Source organism: Harmonia axyridis, chromosome 6 (genome assembly GCF_914767665.1).
Source record: "Harmonia axyridis chromosome 6, icHarAxyr1.1, whole genome shotgun sequence".
NCBI lineage: Eukaryota > Metazoa > Arthropoda > Insecta > Coleoptera > Coccinellidae > Harmonia > Harmonia axyridis.
Window position 1 is genome coordinate 314903 of NC_059506.1, and position 20746 is coordinate 335648.

General features: G+C 32.9%; 1 long non-coding RNA gene across 1 annotated transcript; it reads right to left on the reverse strand.

Annotated features, from left to right (window-relative positions):
• Window positions 1–14545: 14545 nt before the first annotated feature.
• LOC123681970 lies at window positions 14546–15017 on the reverse strand. Its single transcript, XR_006747740.1, has 2 exons — window positions 14875–15017; window positions 14546–14671 (listed from the first exon to the last, which is right to left on the reverse strand). It is a non-coding gene; the product is annotated as an uncharacterized LOC123681970 (long non-coding RNA).
• Between the last annotated feature and the right edge of the window lie 5729 nt (window positions 15018–20746).

Below are 20746 nucleotides of genomic sequence, written 5' to 3' on the forward strand. Positions count from 1 at the left end.
GGCTAATCAGGGATCGTCAATTTTGGCACCGCTCACCGATTTTGCGCAGACCTCACAGTTTTGAAGAAATTCGAACTCGAAATTATGGAAAAAATTGAATTTGCCTCTAAAAATCGTTATATCTCCTAAAGTATTCGTTACAGACCCCTCAAACACAAACGTTTTTTGAACATCTAGTTCTGATCTATAACATAGTGAGGTTTCATGGGCGTAGCTCAAGTCCAGAAGAAGTTTCAGCTTCGGGAAATTCATCCATTTTTTTGTTCGAAAATTCCGGTTTTTCAGCAATAATTTCTGAAATAATGTACTTATCGCCAAACTGCAAGCATTTTCGTGATCTACATAGTCGAATCAATCAATAAAATGACACAATATTCCCATGAAAGAACTTTTATTTTTCAAAAAATTTTTAAGGGTCAGGTATAGAAAATTTTACGAAAATTTTTGGACAAAGACATTTTCAGGTGAGATCGAATTTCGGCTAATCAGGGATCGTCAATTTTGGCACCGCTCACCGATTTTGCGCAGACCTCACAGTTTTGAAGAAATTCGAACTCGAAATTATGGAAAAAATTGAATTTGCCTCTAAAAATCGTTATATCTCCTAAAGTATTCGTTACAGACCCCTCAAACAAAAACGTTTTTTGAACATCTAGTTCTGATCTATAACATAGTGAGGTTTCATGGGCGTAGCTCAAGTCCAGAAGAAGTTTCAGCTTCGGGAAATTCATCCATTTTTTTGTTCGAAAATTCCGGTTTTTCAGCAATAATTTCTGAAATAATGTACTTATCGCCAAACTGCAAGCATTTTCGTGATCTACATAGTCGAATCAATCAATAAAATGACACAATATTCCCATGAAAGAACTTTTATTTTTCAAAAAATTTTCAAGGGAATTTTACGAAAATTTTTGGACAAAGACATTTTCAGGTGAGATCGAATTTCGGCTAATCAGGGATCGTCAATTTTGGCACCGCTCACCGATTTTGCGCAGACCTCACAGTTTTGAAGAAATTCGAAATCGAAATTATGGAAAAAATTGAATTTGCCTCTAAAAATCGTTATATCTCCTAAAGTATTCGTTACAGACCCCTCAAACAAAAACGTTTTTTGAACATCTAGTTCTGATCTATAACATAGTGAGGTTTCATGGGCGTAGCTCAAGTCCAGAAGAAGTTTCAGCTTCGGGAAATTCATCCATTTTTTTGTTCGAAAATTCCGGTTTTTCAGCAATAATTTCTGAAATAATGTACTTATCGCTAAACTGCAAGCATTTTCGTGATCTACATAGTCGAATCAATCAATAAAATGACACAATATTCCCATGAAAGAACTTTTATTTTTCAAAAAATTTTTAAGGGTCAGGTATAGAAAATTTTACGAAAATTTTTGGACAAAGACATTTTCAGGTGAGATCGAATTTCGGCTAATCAGGGATCGTCAATTTTGGCACCGCTCACCGATTTTGCGCAGACCTCACAGTTTTGAAGAAATTCGAACTCGAAATTATGGAAAAAATTGAATTTGCCTCTAAAAATCGTTATATCTCCTAAAGTATTCGTTACAGACCCCTCAAACAAAAACGTTTTTTGAACATCTAGTTCTGATCTATAACATAGTGAGGTTTCATGGGCGTAGCTCAAGTCCAGAAGAAGTTTCAGCTTCGGGAAATTCATCCATTTTTTTGTTCGAAAATTCCGGTTTTTCAGCAATAATTTCTGAAATAATGTACTTATCGCCAAACTGCAAGCATTTTCGTGATCTACATAGTCGAATCAATCAATAAAATGACACAATATTCCCATGAAAGAACTTTTATTTTTCAAAAAATTTTTAAGGGAATTTTACGAAAATTTTTGGACAAAGACATTTTCAGGTGAGATCGAATTTCGGCTAATCAGGGATCGTCAATTTTGGCACCGCTCACCGATTTTGCGCAGACCTCACAGTTTTGAAGAAATTCGAAATCGAAATTATGGAAAAAATTGAATTTGCCTCTAAAAATCGTTATATCTCCTAAAGTATTCGTTACAGACCCCTCAAACAAAAACGTTTTTTGAACATCTAGTTCTGATCTATAACATAGTGAGGTTTCATGGGCGTAGCTCAAGTCCAGAAGAAGTTTCAGCTTCGGGAAATTCATCCATTTTTTTGTTCGAAAATTCTGGTTTTTCAGCAATAATTTCTGAAATAAGGTACTTATCGCCAAACTGCAAGCATTTTCGTGATCTACATAGTCGAATCAATCAAAAAAATGACACAATATTCCCATGAAAGAACTTTTATTTTTCAAAAAATTTTTAAGGGTCAGGTATAGAAAATTTTACGAAAATTCTTGGACGAAGACATTTTCAGGTGAGATCGAATTTCGGCTAATCAGGGATCGTCAATTTTGGCACCGCTCACCGATTTTGCGCAGACCTCACAGTTTTGAAGAAATTCGAACTCGAAATTATGGAAAAAATTGAATTTGCCTCTAAAAATCGTTATATCTCCTAAAGTATTCGTTACAGACCCCTCAAACAAAAACGTTTTTTGAACATCTAGTTCTGATCTATAACATAGTGAGGTTTCATGGGCGTAGCTCAAGTCCAGAAGAAGTTTCAGCTTCGGGAAATTCATCCATTTTTTTGTTCGAAAATTCTGGTTTTTCAGCAATAATTTCTGAAATAAGGTACTTATCGCCAAACTGCAAGAATTTTCGTGATCTACATAGTCGAATCAATCAAAAAAATGACACAATATTCCCATGAAAGAACTTTTATTTTTCAAAAAATTTTTAAGGGTCAGGTATAGAAAATTTTACGAAAATTCTTGGACGAAGACATTTTCAGGTGAGATCGAATTTCGGCTAATCAGGGATCGTCAATTTTGGCACCGCTCACCGATTTTGCGCAGACCTCACAGTTTTGAAGAAATTCGAACTCGAAATTATGGAAAAAATTGAATTTGCCTCTAAAAATCGTTATATCTCCTAAAGTATTCGTTACAGACCCCTCAAACAAAAACGTTTTTTGAACATCTAGTTCTGATCTATAACATAGTGAGGTTTCATGGGCGTAGCTCAAGTCCAGAAGAAGTTTCAGCTTCGGGAAATTCATCCATTTTTTTGTTCGAAAATTCCGGTTTTTCAGCAATAATTTCTGAAATAATGTACTTATCGCCAAACTGCAAGCATTTTCGTGATCTACATAGTCGAATCAATCAATAAAATGACACAGTATTCCCATGAAAGAACTTTTATTTTTCAAAAAATTTTTAAGGGTCAGGTATAGAAAATTTTACGAAAATTTTTGGACAAAGACATTTTCAGGTGAGATCGAATTTCGGCTAATCAGGGATCGTCAATTTTGGCACCGCTCACCGATTTTGCGCAGACCTCACAGTTTTGAAGAAATTCGAACTCGAAATTATGGAAAAAATTGAATTTGCCTCTAAAAATCGTTATATCTCCTAAAGTATTCGTTACAGACCCCTCAAACAAAAACGTTTTTTGAACATCTAGTTCTGATCTATAACATAGTGAGGTTTCATGGGCGTAGCTCAAGTCCAGAAGAAGTTTCAGCTTCGGGAAATTCATCCATTTTTTTGTTCGAAAATTCCGGTTTTTCAGCAATAATTTCTGAAATAATGTACTTATCGCCAAACTGCAAGCATTTTCGTGATCTACATAGTCGAATCAATCAATAAAATGACACAATATTCCCATGAAAGAACTTTTATTTTTCAAAAAATTTTTAAGGGTCAGGTATAGAAAATTTTACGAAAATTTTTGGACAAAGACATTTTCAGGTGAGATCGAATTTCGGCTAATCAGGGATCGTCAATTTTGGCACCGCTCACCGATTTTGCGCAGACCTCACAGTTTTGAAGAAATTCGAAATCGAAATTATGGAAAAAATTGAATTTGCCTCTAAAAATCGTTATATCTCCTAAAGTATTCGTTACAGACCCCTCAAACACAAACGTTTTTTAAACATCTAGTTCTGATCTATAACATAGTGAGGTTTCATGGGCGTAGCTCAAGTCCAGAAGAAGTTTCAGCTTCGGGAAATTCATCCATTTTTTTGTTCGAAAATTCCGGTTTTTCAGCAATAATTTCTGAAATAATGTACTTATCGCAAAACTGCAAGCATTTTCGTGATCTACATAGTCGAATCAATCAATAAAATGACACAATATTCCCATGAAAGAACTTTTATTTTTCAAAAAATTTTTAAGGGTCAGGTATAGAAAATTTTACGAAAATTTTTGGACAAAGACATTTTCAGGTGAGATCGAATTTCGGCTAATCAGGGATCGTCAATTTTGGCACCGCTCACCGATTTTGCGCAGACCTCACAGTTTTGAAGAAATTCGAACTCGAAATTATGGAAAAAATTGAATTTGCCTCTAAAAATCGTTATATCTCCTAAAGTATTCGTTACAGACCCCTCAAACATAAACGTTTTTTGAACATCTAGTTCTGATCTATAACATAGTGAGGTTTCATGGGCGTAGCTCAAGTCCAGAAGAAGTTTCAGCTTCGGGAAATTCATCCATTTTTTTGTTCGAAAATTCTGGTTTTTCAGCAATAATTTCTGAAATAAGGTACTTATCGCCAAACTGCAAGCATTTTTGTGATCTACATAGTCGAATCAATCAAAAAAATGACACAATATTCCCATGAAAGAACTTTTATTTTTCAAAAAATTTTCAAGGGTCAGGTATAGAAAATTTTACGAAAATTCTTGGACGAAGACATTTTCAGGTGAGATCGAATTTCGGCTAATCAGGGATCGTCAATTTTGGCACCGCTCACCGATTTTGCGCAGACCTCACAGTTTTGAAGAAATTCGAACTCGAAATTATGGAAAAAATTGAATTTGCCTCTAAAAATCGTTATATCTCCTAAAGTATTCGTTACAGACCCCTCAAACAACAACGTTTTTTGAACATCTAGTTCTGATCTATAACATAGTGAGGTTTCATGGGCGTAGCTCAAGTCCAGAAGAAGTTTCAGCTTCGGGAAATTCATCCATTTTTTTGTTCGAAAATTCCGGTTTTTCAGAAATAATTTCTGAAATAATGTACTTATCGCCAAACTGCAAGCATTTTCGTGATCTACATAGTCGAATCAATCAATAAAATGACACAATATTCCCATGAAAGAACTTTTATTTTTCAAAAAATTTTTAAGGGTCAGGTATAGAAAATTTTACGAACATTTTTGGACAAAGACATTTTCAGGTGAGATCGAATTTCGGCTAATCAGGGATCGTCAATTTTGGCACCGCTCACCGATTTTGCGCAGACCTCACAGTTTTGAAGAAATTCGAACTCGAAATTATGGAAAAAATTGAATTTGCCTCTAAAAATCGTTATATCTCCTAAAGTATTCGTTACAGACCCCTCAAACAAAATGGTTTTTTCAACATCTAGTTCTGATCTATAATATAGTGAGGTTTCATGGGCGTAGCTCAAGTCCAGAAGAAGTTTCAGCTTCGGGAAATTCATCCATATTTTTGTTCGAAAATTCCGGTTTTTCAGCAATAATTTCTGAAATAATGTACTTATCGCCAAACTGCAAGCATTTTCGTGATCTACATAGTCGAATCAATCAATAAAATGACACAATATTCCCATGAAAGAACTTTTATTTTTCAAAAAATTTTTAAGGGTCAGGTATAGAAAATTTTACGAAAATTTTTGGACAAAGACATTTTCAGGTGAGATCGAATTTCGGCTAATCAGGGATCGTCAATTTTGGCACCGCTCACCGATTTTGCGCAGACCTCACAGTTTTGAAGAAATTCGAACTCGAAATTATGGAAAAAATTGAATTTGCCTCTAAAAATCGTTATATCTCCTAAAGTATTCGTTACAGACCCCACAAACAACAACGTTTTTTGAACATCTAGTTCTGATCTATAACATAGTGAGGTTTCATGGGCGTAGCTCAAGTCCAGAAGAAGTTTCAGCTTCGGGAAATTCATCCATTTTTTTGTTCGAAAATTCCGGTTTTTCAGCAATAATTTCTGAAATAATGTACTTATCGCCAAACTGCAAGCATTTTCGTGATCTACATAGTCGAATCAATCAATAAAATGACACAATATTCCCATGAAAGAACTTTTATTTTTCAAAAAATTTTTAAGGGTCAGGTATAGAAAATTTTACGAAAATTTTTGGACAAAGACATTTTCAGGTGAGATCGAATTTCGGCTAATCAGGGATCGTCAATTTTGGCACCGCTCTCCGATTTTGCGCAGACCTCACAGTTTTGAAGAAATTCGAAATCGAAATTATGGAAAAAATTGAATTTGCCTCTAAAAATCGTTATATCTCCTAAAGTATTCGTTACAGACCCCTCAAACACAAACGTTTTTTGAACATCTAGTTCTGATCTATAACATAGTGGAGTTTCATGGGCGTAGCTCAAGTCCAGAAGAAGTTTCAGCTTCGGGAAATTCATCCATTTTTTTGTTCGAAAATTCCGGTTTTTCAGCAATAATTTCTGAAATAATGTACTTATCGCTAAACTGCAAGCATTTTCGTGATCTACATAGTCGAATCAATCAATAAAATGACACAATATTCCCATGAAAGAACTTTTATTTTTCAAAAAATTTTTAAGGGTCAGGTATAGAAAATTTTACGAAAATTTTTGGACAAAGACATTTTCAGGTGAGATCGAATTTCGGCTAATCAGGGATCGTCAATTTTGGCACCGCTCACCGATTTTGCGCAGACCTCACAGTTTTGAAGAAATTCGAACTCGAAATTATGGAAAAAATTGAATTTGCCTCTAAAAATCGTTATATCTCCTAAAGTATTCGTTACAGACCCCTCAAACACAATCGTTTTTTGAACATCTAGTTCTGATCTATAACATAGTGAGGTTTCATGGGCGTAGCTCAAGTCCAGAAGAAGTTTCAGCTTCGGGAAATTCATCCATTTTTTTGTTCGAAAATTCCGGTTTTTCAGCAATAATTTCTGAAATAATGTACTTATCGCCAAACTGCAAGCATTTTCGTGATCTACATAGTCGAATCAATCAATAAAATGACACAATATTCCCATGAAAGAACTTTTATTTTTCAAAAAATTTTTAAGGGAATTTTACGAAAATTTTTGGACAAAGACATTTTCAGGTGAGATCGAATTTCGGCTAATCAGGGATCGTCAATTTTGGCACCGCTCACCGATTTTGCGCAGACCTCACAGTTTTGAAGAAATTCGAAATCGAAATTATGGAAAAAATTGAATTTGCCTCTAAAAATCGTTATATCTCCTAAAGTATTCGTTACAGACCCCTCAAACAAAAACGTTTTTTGAACATCTAGTTCTGATCTATAACATAGTGAGGTTTCATGGGCGTAGCTCAAGTCCAGAAGAAGTTTCAGCTTCGGGAAATTCATCCATTTTTTTGTTCGAAAATTCCGGTTTTTCAGCAATAATTTCTGAAATAATGTACTTATCGCCAAACTGCAAGCATTTTCGTGATCTACATAGTCGAATCAATCAATAAAATGACACAATATTTCCATGAAAGAACTTTTATTTTTCAAAAAATTTTTAAGGGTCAGGTATAGAAAATTTTACGAAAATTTTTGGACAAAGACATTTTCAGGTGAGATCGAATTTCGGCTAATCAGGGATCGTCAATTTTGGCACCGCTCTCCGATTTTGCGCAGACCTCACAGTTTTGAAGAAATTCGAAATCGAAATTATGGAAAAAATTGAATTTGCCTCTAAAAATCGTTATATCTCCTAAAGTATTCGTTACAGACCCCTCAAACACAAACGTTTTTTGAACATCTAGTTCTGATCTATAACATAATGAGGTTTCATGGGCGTAGCTCAAGTCCAGAAGAAGTTTCAGCTTCGGGAAATTCATCCATTTTTTTGTTCGAAAATTCCGGTTTTTCAGCAATAATTTCTGAAATAATGTACTTATCGCCAAACTGCAAGCATTTTCGTGATCTACATAGTCGAATCAATCAATAAAATGACACAATATTCCCATGAAAGAACTTTTATTTTTCAAAAAATTTTCAAGGGTCAGGTATAGAAAATTTTACGAAAATTTTTGGACAAAGACATTTTCAGGTGAGATCGAATTTCGGCTAATCAGGGATCGGCAATTTTGGCACCGCTCACCGATTTTGCGCAGACCTCACAGTTTTGAAGAAATTCGAAATCGAAATTATGGAAAAAATTGAATTTGCCTCTAAAAATCGTTATATCTCCTAAAGTATTCGTTACAGACCCCTCAAACAAAAACGTTTTTTGAACATCTAGTTCTGATCTATAACATAGTGAGGTTTCATGGGCGTAGCTCAAGTCCAGAAGAAGTTTCAGCTTCGGGAAATTCATCCATTTTTTTGTTCGAAAATTCCGGTTTTTCAGCAATAATTTCTGAAATAATGTACTTATCGCCAAACTGCAAGCATTTTCGTGATCTACATAGACGAATCAATCAATAAAATGACACAATATTCCCATGAAAGAACTTTTATTTTTCAAAAAATTTTTAAGGGTCAGGTATAGAAAATTTTACGAAAATTTTTGGACAAAGACATTTTCAGGTGAGATCGAATTTCGGCTAATCAGGGATCGGCAATTTTGGCACCGCTCACCGATTTTGCGCAGACCTCACAGTTTTGAAGAAATTCGAAATCGAAATTATGGAAAAAATTGAATTTGCCTCTAAAAATCGTTATATCTCCTAAAGTATTCGTTACAGACCCCTCAAACAAAAACGTTTTTTGAACATCTAGTTCTGATCTATAACATAATGAGGTTTCATGGGCGTAGCTCAAGTCCAGAAGAAGTTTCAGCTTCGGGAAATTCATCCATTTTTTTGTTCGAAAATTCCGGTTTTTCAGCAATAATTTCTGAAATAATGTACTTATCGCCAAACTGCAAGCATTTTCGTGATCTACATAGTCGAATCAATCAATAAAATGACACAATATTCCCATGAAAGAACTTTTATTTTTCAAAAAATTTTTAAGGGTCAGGTATAGAAAATTTTACGAAAATTTTTGGACAAAAACATTTTCTGGTGAGATCGAATTTCGGCTAATCAGGGATCGTCAATTTTGGCACCGCTCACCGATTTTACGCAGACCTCACAGTTTTGAAGAAATTCGAACTCGAAATTATGGAAAAAATTGAATTTGCCTCTAAAAATCGTTATATCTCCTAAAGTATTCGTTACAGACCCCTCAAACAAAAACGTTTTTTGAACATCTAGTTCTGATCTATAACATAGTGAGGTTTCATGGGCGTAGCTCAAGTCCAGAAGAAGTTTCAGCTTCGGGAAATTCATCCATTTTTTTGTTCGAAAATTCCGGTTTCTCAGCAATAATTTCTGGAATAATGTACTTATCGCCAAACTGCAAGCATTTTCGTGATCTACATAGTCGAATCAATCAATAAAATGACACAATATTCCCATGAAAGAACTTTTATTTTTCAAAAAATTTTTAAGGGTCAGGTATAGAAAATTTTACGAAAATTTTTGGACAAAGACATTTTCAGGTGAGATCGAATTTTGGCTAATCAGGGATCGTCAATTTTGGCACCGCTCACCGATTTTGCGCAGACCTCACAGTTTTGAAGAAATTCGAACTCGAAATTATGGAAAAAATTGAATTTGCCTCTAAAAATCGTTATATCTCCTAAAGTATTCGTTACAGACCCCTCAAACAAAAACGTTTTTTGAACATCTAGTTCTGATCTATAACATAGTGAGGTTTCATGGGCGTAGCTCAAGTCCAGAAGAAGTTTCAGCTTCGGGAAATTCATCAATTTTTTTGTTCGAAAATTCCGGTTTTTCAGCAATAATTTCTGAAATAATGTACTTATCGCCAAACTGCAAGCATTTTCGTGATCTACATAGTCGAATCAATCAATAAAATGACACAATATTCCCATGAAAGAACTTTTATTTTTAAAAAAATTTTTATCAGGTATAGAAAATTTTACGAAAATGTTTGGACAAAAAATTTTTCAGATGAGATCGAAATTTGGCTAATCAGAGATCGTGAATTATGGCATCGCTCACCGATTCTTCGTAGAGCTCCCGGTTTTGGGGGAATTTGAACTCGAAATTTGGGAAAAAATTGAATTTGCCTCTAAAAATCGTTATATCTCCTGAATTATTCGTCACAGATCCCTCGAATAAAAACGTTTTCAAACTTCAAGTTCCGCTCTGAAACATAGTGGAGTTTCAAATGCGTATCCCATGGCCAGAAGAAGTGGCAGCTTCGGGAAAATTATCAATTTTTTCTTTGAAAGTTTCATATTTTTGCCTATAATTTATGGAATAATGTACAGACCGCACAACTGCAAGCATTTTCGTAATCTACATAGTCGAATCAATCAATAAAATGACACAATATTTCCATGAAAGAACTTTTATTTTTCAAAAAATTTTTAAGGGTCAGGTATAAAAAATTTTACGAAAATTTTTGGACAAAAAATTTTTCAGGTGAGATCGAAATTCGGCTAATCAGAGATCGTAAATTATGGCATCACTCACCGGTTCTTTGTAGAACTCCCGGTTTTGGGGGAATTTGAACTAAAAATTTGGGAAAAAATTGAATTTGCCTCTAAAAATCGTTATATCTCCTGAATTATTCGTCACAGATACCTCGAATAAAAACGTTTTCAAATTTCAAGTTCCGCTCTACAACATAGTGGAGTTTCAAGTGCGTGGCCCATGGCCAGAAGAAGTGGCAGCTTCGGGAAAAGTATCAATTTTTTCTTTGAAAGTTTCATATTTTTGCCTATAGTTTATGAAATAATGTACTGACCGCACAACTGCAAGCATTTTCGTAATCTACATAGTCGAATCAATCAATAAAATGACACAATATTCCCATGAAAGAACTTTTATTTTTCAAAAAATTTTTAAGGGTCAGGTATAGAAAATTTTACGAAAATTTTTGGACAAAAAATTTTTCAGGTGAGATCGAAATTCGGCTAATCAGAGATCGTAAATTATGGCATCGCTCACCGATTCTTCGTAGAGCTCCCGGTTTTGGGGGAATTTGAACTCGAAATTTGGGAAAAAATTGAATTTGCCTCTAAAAATCGTTATATCTCCTGAATTATTCGTCACAGATCCCTCAAATAAAAACGTTTTAAATTTCAAGTTCCGCTCTAAAACATAGTGGAGTTTCAAGTGCGTAGCCCATGGCCAGAAGAAGTGGCAGCTTCGGGAAAATTATCAATTTTTTTCTTTGAAAGTTTCATATTTTTGCCTATAATTTATGAAATAATGTACTGACCGCACAACTGCAAGCACTTTTGTAATCTACATAGTCGAATCAATCAATAAAATGACACAATATTCCCATGAAAGAACTTTTATTTTTCAAAAAATTTTTAAGGGTCAGGTATAAAAAATTTTACGAAAATTTTTGGACAAAAAAATTTTTCAGGTGAGATCGAAATTCGGCTAATCAGAGATCGTAATTTATGGCAACGCTCACCGATTCTTCGTAGAGCTCCCGGTTTTGGGGGAATTTGAACTAGAAATTTGGGAAAAAATTGAATTTGCCTCTAAAAATCGTTATATCTCCTGAATTATTCGTCACAGATCCCTCAAATAAAAACGTTTTCAAACTTCAAGTTCCGCTCTAAAACATAGTGGAGTTTCAAGTGCGTATCCCATGGCCAGAAGAAGTGGCAGCTTCAGGAAAATTATCAATTTTTTCTTTGAAAGTTTCATATTTTTGCCTATAATTTATGAAATAATGTACTGACCGCACAACTGCAAGCATTTTCGTAATCTACATAGTCGAATCAATCAATAAAATGACACAATATTCCCATGAAAGAACTTTTATTTTTCAAAAAATTTTTAAGGGTCAGGTATAGAAAATTTTACGAAAATTTGTTTTTCTTTGGAATTGTAATATTTTTTATTATCTTCAATAAAGGCATTATTATTATTATTATTATTATTCAAATATTGACGAGTGCATTCATCATGTTTTTAGACATCTTAGTGTTTTGTTTCACGACTTTGCACGATCATACTCGGTTACACATCGCTTTGTATTGGTCAGTATCGGGTTTTAATTAATGTATCCAATCAAAAACTAGGGAAAAAAGATCGAAATGACAAATATGACATTGCGGCGCCATCACGAACTAAAACTAATATTTTCAATTTGGTCGAATGTCATTGCATTCAAAATTTGACGAGTGCATTCACCATGTTTTTAGACATCTTAAATAACTCTTATCAAGAAAAAAAAAATTAAATATGACATATACACGCAATAAGCATTTGTAGATCCGTTTGTTCATAGACAAACTAATATAGTTTAACTCACAGAATACTAAATATATAAGAAGTGCTAACGCCGTGTTAAATCAAGGCAACAATATGGCCGATATTTTGTCCGCCATCATGTAGTGTAATATGGCGGGAAAATTTGAATATGAAGGTATGACTATTCGTTGAAATTGTTGGAATATTATTAGTATTTATTTTAGGTTATGTTGTTATAATTTCGAATTAAAACAGAAAAATATCATCGAAAAGTTTTATTTATCAAAGGAAATTTACATATTTGCTTAAAATAATAATTATTTATAAAAATCAATACATAATATACATTATATTGGGAGATTTACACTATACCTGACCGAAAAAAAATACCTATTTATACCTACTTTATGAAATTATATCTGATGAACAACTGAATTGATACATTTCTGAAGCAATATTCAAATTTCTACACATACATGCAAGATAAAAATCTTCAGTTGGTTTAATCTATCTTCCTGCGTTACAGTGCTCATTTCGTAATTCACTTTAATTATCACAGGTCCTCTTTGTTACTTCATTTTCAGCTCATTTGGAGGTTGTAGGTGGATATGAAAAAAAAAAGATTATAAATAGCGATCAATTAGTAGGCAATTCATTTTAATTTGATATGATAATTCTGGATCACGTAAATGGTTATTGTTAGAATCATTAATATTTTCCATACAAGAAACATTTGGGGAAGTTCTACAATCATAGGGCTGATGATTATAAATTTGATACTTCAGTTAATGCCGAGGAACAGAATTTAACTTTAATATAGTTGATTCTGAAGGATTATCATAATCACAAGTAAGGATCTCAGATATATTAGAGCATTGAAATACAATTTGAGGAAAAACCCGGTCTTATTTTGTTCTAAATTTATTTTCTCATGGATTACCTGACCTTACCTTACCTGAAACCTAAAACAGAACTTGTAATAAATAAGTGACAATAAAAACCACTTTTAGAGAACAATTAAAAACCACTTTATCTGTTCATTCAAGAATTACAAATACAAACACAATTTATTGTTGGTTATAAAATCATATTGAAAAACTCGAACGCTGATTGGCTTATTATGAGAATAAAATTTTTACATCGTGATATGTATACCGTGTAATTTGAGTGTATGTGACGTCACATCTGTTGCCAATGCTAGCACTAGCGGTTTCACCCCCCTGGTTTAACTATGCGTTTGTTTGTCCAGCAGGCTGATTTAACAACTGTCATTTACTGTCATCTGTCAGAGATGCCCGCGTTCTATAAACACAGATTAGTCTGTGCTATAAATGTTTTCTGAGCTTATTCCAGATTATTACATCAAGACCTAAATTCATTATAATTTCACTCCCAACATAGAATTAATAATTCGATGGTAATAACCCAAAAATCAAGTTTTCTAACCTACATAGATGTCGGACCTCATCAAACGCCCCAAAGAAATGAATTTCTCCAGCAATATTTCATACTGGGATACATGGAAACAGCATTTTCATATATTTCTGGATGCTATTGTTGAAGTTTCTGAAAAGAGAAAAATTGCAATCCTACTCAACTCGATTGGTGAAGGACTCAAAATATACAATTCATTCAAACTACCAAATGAAGAAATTACCTTGAAGAAAATACTTGACAAATTCGATAATGTTGTAAGCCCAGAAAAAACATAATTTATGAAAGATACAAATTCCCCAATATCAAGCAAAAAACAGTTCAATCTTTCGACATGTATCTAACAGAACTCAAAATAGCAGTGGAAAACTGAGAGTATGGTCAGCAGGCTGAAAATATCATAAGAGATCAAATTATAATCAATATGGAAAATAAACAACCTCAAGGAAAATTACCAACGAATCAGATCTAACATTGGATAAAACTGCAACATATTGTAGAAATTCTGAGATGAGTAAGTCCCAAGTGAAGGATATGAACGACAATACAGAAAGCTCGATAAATTACGTTAAATTCAATAATAAATTCCAGGATAAGCAAGAAACCCAAAATAAGTAAGTCTGCAATATTTCATAACTTTTGAATCATTATTGAAATTAATTCTATATAGTAAACATTTACCGCAAAATTGGAACCAAAGCAGAAATTCGAAAATAAATAAGTAAAGAAATGCAAATATTGTGGAAATGACCATCCTATCAACAAATGCCCTGCATACAAAAAACGCTGTGTGTGAATGGAAAATCATTTTGTTGCAATGTTTTTTTTTTTTTTAGAAATGATTTATTGAATAAAATATACAATATATATATGTGTAGAAAGAAACCTCATGATAAACCAAAAAATAGACAAGTATCAGAAATACTGCAGGATAATTATGATACAGTTGAGACTAATTACCTCTACATTGAAATGAAAGTATTGAAGAAAAATAATCAATGGTGTGAAAACTTAACAGTTAACAAAAATGACAAAATCAATGTTAAACTGGATACAGGAGCAGAAGTAAGCTGTTTACCATACAGTAAAATACAAACAATGCAATCTAAACCTAAACTGGAACAAATAAACCTTACCTTATCATATGGTAACAAAGAATTCAAACTCAAACCTATTGGAATGGCCACCTTAAAATGCAAAACTTCAAAAGGTTCAATTGCAGATGTACCCTTTTGTATCATTAATAGCAATACAAAACCTATTCTTGGACTCAATGATTGTGTTACGCTGGATTTAGTCAAACGAATCAACAGCATCGAAACAGTTGAAAAACTCATAAGTGAATTCAAAGATGTATTCCACGGCATTGGAAAAATACCAGGCAAACACAAAATCATGCTTGATCCTGATGTAACTCCAGTAATTAACCCCCTAGATTGGTACCAATTTCACTACATGAAAGGTTGCAAAAAACCCTGAAGAAACTAGAACGTGATGGAATTATTTAAAAAGTAGACAAGCCTACTAAATGGATTAACAACCTTGTTACCATAGAAAAGCCTAACAAGGAACTGAGACTTTGTTTAGATCCCAAAGACCTTACCAAGTCCAGAAACAATTATCCAAACTCTTAGTGGAAAAAATATTTCCTCAGTTCTTGATATGAGACAGGGATTTTGGCAAATTCAACTAGATGAAGAAAGCTCTGAATATTGCACCTTTAATTCACCATTTGGACGTTATAAATTCAATCGCTTAGCCTTTGGACTAAAGTCATCCCCAGAAGTATTTCAGAAGAAGAATGAAGAGATTTTTGGAGATATACCTGGTGTACGCATATACTTTGATGACATAATCATTAGTGGTGCTACAGAAGAAGATCATGACAAATCAATGAAGACATGCACTTAAATATGAACCCAGATAAAATTCAATTCAAGGTCGAACAAGTTAAATACTGTGGACAAATAATAAATGGAATAATGTCACTATGATAAGACAGCACCAAGTCCGATGCCTCCACCGAGCACACCAGGTGGTAGCAGCAGTCAACATTCTTCCACGCCTGACAAGGCGCCTTCCACCCCAAAAAGTCCTGGTGAGCTAATTTTGAGACATTTAGAATTTATGGTGTCTAGTAATGGAAAAAAATTGATCCGTTTTATAATGACTCAATACTATTGACTTAACTCCTTTTTCTAATCTCCAGCCGATATTGACAACACAAAGGATCCGTCTTCGGTGCCCTGCTTCCTTAGCGCTTGCCTGGTCAGTCTGGAGCCAGATACCACCTTGAGGTGAGTTTGTCATAGAGAACATTAGAAATTTTAAAATTTGGTTTAGGTAATTCTAAAAATATTTTTTGTGAGGTAATATAAATAACTTAATATCTCCCATTTTTTATGGATGAATGAGATGTCACTTTGACATGTTATACATATATGTTGAACTCATGGAAGAATGTCAATGCCTTCTGCACTTGTATTATAAAAAATATTTGCATTAAAAATAAACTTAAATCCATGCGCATTTCTAAGACATACTGTGAAGCTCTGATATATACATAAAAAAAGACATTTAATCAGAAATTGGTTACCACAAATATCCGCTTTATCTTGGTGAACAAATTTTTTATTATCCCCTTATCACATTAGGCCTTCTTTGTGTCCATTTCAGAATGAGCATGCCTATTCTTGACTATTGCCATATATGGCTAGATTATTTTTGAAATATATTATTATTGTTTTATTTAGAACATTCATCTACATTTTTAATCAAATGACGCTTCATCAGTTAGCTTTAGGGGGATTGGGATGAAGAAAAAATTTTAAATAATTTAAATATATTACATTTTATTTACACAATATTATTTATACAATATTTATATTTATATTTATTTATTCAATGTCAATGATTATATCAAAGATCCTTACAAAATTATACAATTAAAAAAAAAAGGAAACCTTCCGGATGGAATCGATGAATCATGATTCATCGATTCGATTTCATGTCAAATATCCGGAAGGTTTTCTCTATTATAAGTGATGTCCTACATAAGGGGCAGGAATCATTTGAATGCGCAACCCATTCCTGCAAGCACTCCTTATGATAACAGTGTACGCATCCCGTGAGGTATATGTCTCCTGATATGTCGCTGAGACAAACGCTACATTCTCCATCTAGTACGCCCCTAGAAAAAAAAATATATACGTATTAATTTGTTGTTTGATAGGTACAATATGATTATTATTCATTTCATACACATTTCTAACACATATAGAATAAAAATTACACAGGTATAGTGAAATTATGATATTTCAAGAATTGTTAAAAAAATTTGATGTAAATCCTTACCTTTTCATAGAGTCTAACACTATTCTATTGAGTTCCCCCTGTGTTAAATTATAATGAACAGGGATGAAACAAATTGCAATATCAGACATTGTGAATTCTATGTATGAAATTAAAGACTGTTGTACTAACTTCTACTAAGTTTAGCAAGACACTAGGGATGTGTCGTTCACGAACGAACGAATCAAAAGACCCGGGTTTTCAGAACGAATGGTTCGATCGGGTCGTCTCTCTGAAAATGATTCGTTCGTTCGAACCGATACGAATGAGCCAAACTTTCACATTCAGTTCATTCAATCTGAGGATCTTTTAGGACCCAAAGATCCATAGAATGGTTCGTTATCCGAGCCTAGGAAGATGGGTTTCGGTTTGGACATAATTATGGTAGTAATAAAATACCTACATTCCGCAAATGAATCATCGGCTCGGCACTTGGCACCCGGTTTTGAAGAAAGATGATAGATAATAAAAGAAACTGGGCTCTGTAATTGCACTCTCTTAGATGCACCAATTATTATTTCTTGAAAATGTTATGGTTTTAAATATTGTTCATTATTTTCTGGGAATTTTTTCAACTATATATTCAAACCTAACTTTGTAAAGTTGATCAAAATGAATATTTTTCGGGAACAAAATATATTAATTAGGGTTAATATCAGTTTGAGGGATTTCAGATCTTCTGTATTTATTTGGTTGGAATAGATACAGGTAATGATCATTAGGTAGTTTTCATTAAAATTAATAATTCAAGACCGCGTGAATTTAGTGTTCTGTACAAAGTACATTCGTGATTTACTTCTACTTCTTCATTAGTCATTTAAATATTCCAAAATCATCAATTTGAACGAGGAATATATATCACATTTTGAAATTTTTTCGAAAGGTCCATAATCATCTCATGAACCAGATATCAATTTAATATATTCTGCCATCTCAGTAACTTATAACTTTATGATAATGGATAATCTCCTTTATGTTTATGATTATGTCTCAAAAAAATCACAATCACAAATTCACGATCCGATTAAAAACATACCGACTAACAAATACAAAGCTGATATTAACTTAACATTCTTTACCAAGAAAAAAAAACAAAGAACGAAATCGTACATGATTCCATCTGAGCTAGTGAGCCGAAAAGAACCATTGGGTCAATTGAACGGGTCTTTTGAACCGGGTCGTCTCAGCCATAGATCTGGTTTGACCCGGTTCGTCGAAATTGAACGAACCACACATCCCTACAAGACACTGAATGAAAACATAGGGTGTACAGAACCATGAAGCTAAAGATCTTCATAGAGCAGATACCTTTTTCTTCTTCTTTTCTTTGGGATCTAGGATTCTATTCTCAAACTTATAATATTGATTTTGAACGATCAAATTGATGAAAACATTATAACAGTATGCCATAAAAAGATTAATTATTCATGTATTTCAAACAGAAAAAATTATTTGGATGAATATGTTAAAATTTTAATATATTTACTTGAACGCAGATTCACAATTAGGGTGAAGATCTTCATAGAGCAGATACCTTTTTCTTCTTCTTTTTCTTGGGAAATTTTTTATTATCCCCGTATCACATTAGGCCTTATTTGTGTCCATTTCTGAATGAGTATGCCTACATAAAGTAAAATTAATTATTTAAATTAAACTTTAAAACTATCCGTTTTTGTAACTAATAGATGGTTTAATAATTCCCCGAATGACTGTTATTATTAGATGAATAACATCAGTTTGATGTCTTCTAAGTATTCAAAATGTTTTTTAAGTCAAACTATTATAAATATCTTACTTTTGAATCTTCTAATTATTCTTAGTACATTTGGACGTAATAAGCCGTGTAGTTTATTGTATTTTTAATAGGGAAATATCAAATTGTTTTCAAAAATGTGAATTCAAGTCGAATCATGTTGACATAATTTTTATTGAATTATATTAACAACCAGTTTTCCAAAAATCGTTAACTACCTACTTTTATGTTGAAAGACTTGAAATTCCTGTACTGATGTGAATTTTTCTTTCAGATATATTTTAGAGGGTTACAACGGTTGATTGTAGAATTGTATTAATGGCGAAAATATTAATCTTTCAAATATTTATTTACAAAACATGAACATAACTTCAAAAACAACTTCAAGGTTTAAGGGAATTAATTCTGTCAGCAAAAGATTTTGAATTTGTTTAATCTTTATTAGTCAATTATTTTTGACATAATATGTACATAAATGCCTAAATATGTACATATGTACATTCATGAAAGACATGTTACATGCAAAGTAAAATATAAAATATGTCCCATTCTACATTCCACACTACACTGTATTTTGTAAAATATTTGAGAATAAAACTACTCTTTTTGCGATAAAAACAGACGTTAATACATATGTGCTTTCAACACTGTCAGTTAAACAAAACAATTAGCATTTTAGACCGTCGTATTGCCGTGAAACCCCGAGGGGGACCACCTAACAGTATAGGTGAATCCTAGACGCGTTTCGTATAATGCGAATTTTTTCGGTTAATCGGGATTTTATTTTTCAATAGTTTGTTTCGGATTTTGGAAAATCGCGATTCGTATAATCGGGATTGTACTGTATATCTGATTCAATTCATCACACCGGTACAATTAAACATTTTAAAAAAGAATTAAACTGTCTTATCTTATCTGATGAAGTCACATTCATTTCAAGAATTATTCATCTAATAATAAATTAGATAGTTAAAAATTCTTAGAAATGCCAATAACCTCATTAGGTAAGCCATTATATATATATATATATGGCAAATAAACATTTTAAAAGTAGGTACTTAAGATCTCAAAAGAGGAAACGTCAAACTTTTGTTGGTTACCTGATGATGTCACGGTCATTAAAGCTAACAGTGTATTCGACTGGCTGCACCAATGCGAAATAAATCGAATTTTTTCAGTGCTAAATGACGTAATTAGTTCGAATTGATTCGCTCTGGTGCAGCCTGTCAATACGCTATAAGATGCATAGGGTTTTCTATGCATCTTAATTAAAGTATAATTTAACTTTCTAATAGCTATCTCAGATATCCATGATAATTTGAGAATAAACTAAATTTAGGTTCTGTTACTAGCAAATACTTGTTGTTTAAGGGCCAGCAATGAATAAATAATACGAAAAAAAATTATTAATAACATAAACAATTTTAAAATACTTGAAAAAAAGTCTAAATTGATTTTTGCTTATCTGATGACGTCATGGTTATTAAAAGATTATTTAATTATCTACCAATAGATAGTAAACTCTTGCAAGCACACAGAATCTCCATTGAAATATAACCTGAAAGCACAGCCAAATTTTTTTTTTATTTTCTAAATATTTTTTTAGTGATTATTGGTAAAGGGGCAATAGAATGAAACGTAGTACAATCAAAAACAGATTTTTTTCTACTGAAGTACAGTTTTTGAGGTGGTATATCTTATGTACCACCATGCAATATAAGAAACTCATAACAGTATCGAAAATATTGAAGTTGAATAAAAAATTTTTAATTTGATTGATACTCAGCAAAACAGATTTTAGATTTTGACAGACATAATGGTACACTACAAGTTTTTTGTACTACAATGGTCACATCTTCTTCTGGATGCGTATATCGGCATGTGCGAATTATATTTGTTTTTTATTTCTGGATGCACGGAAGGAAATTGAAAT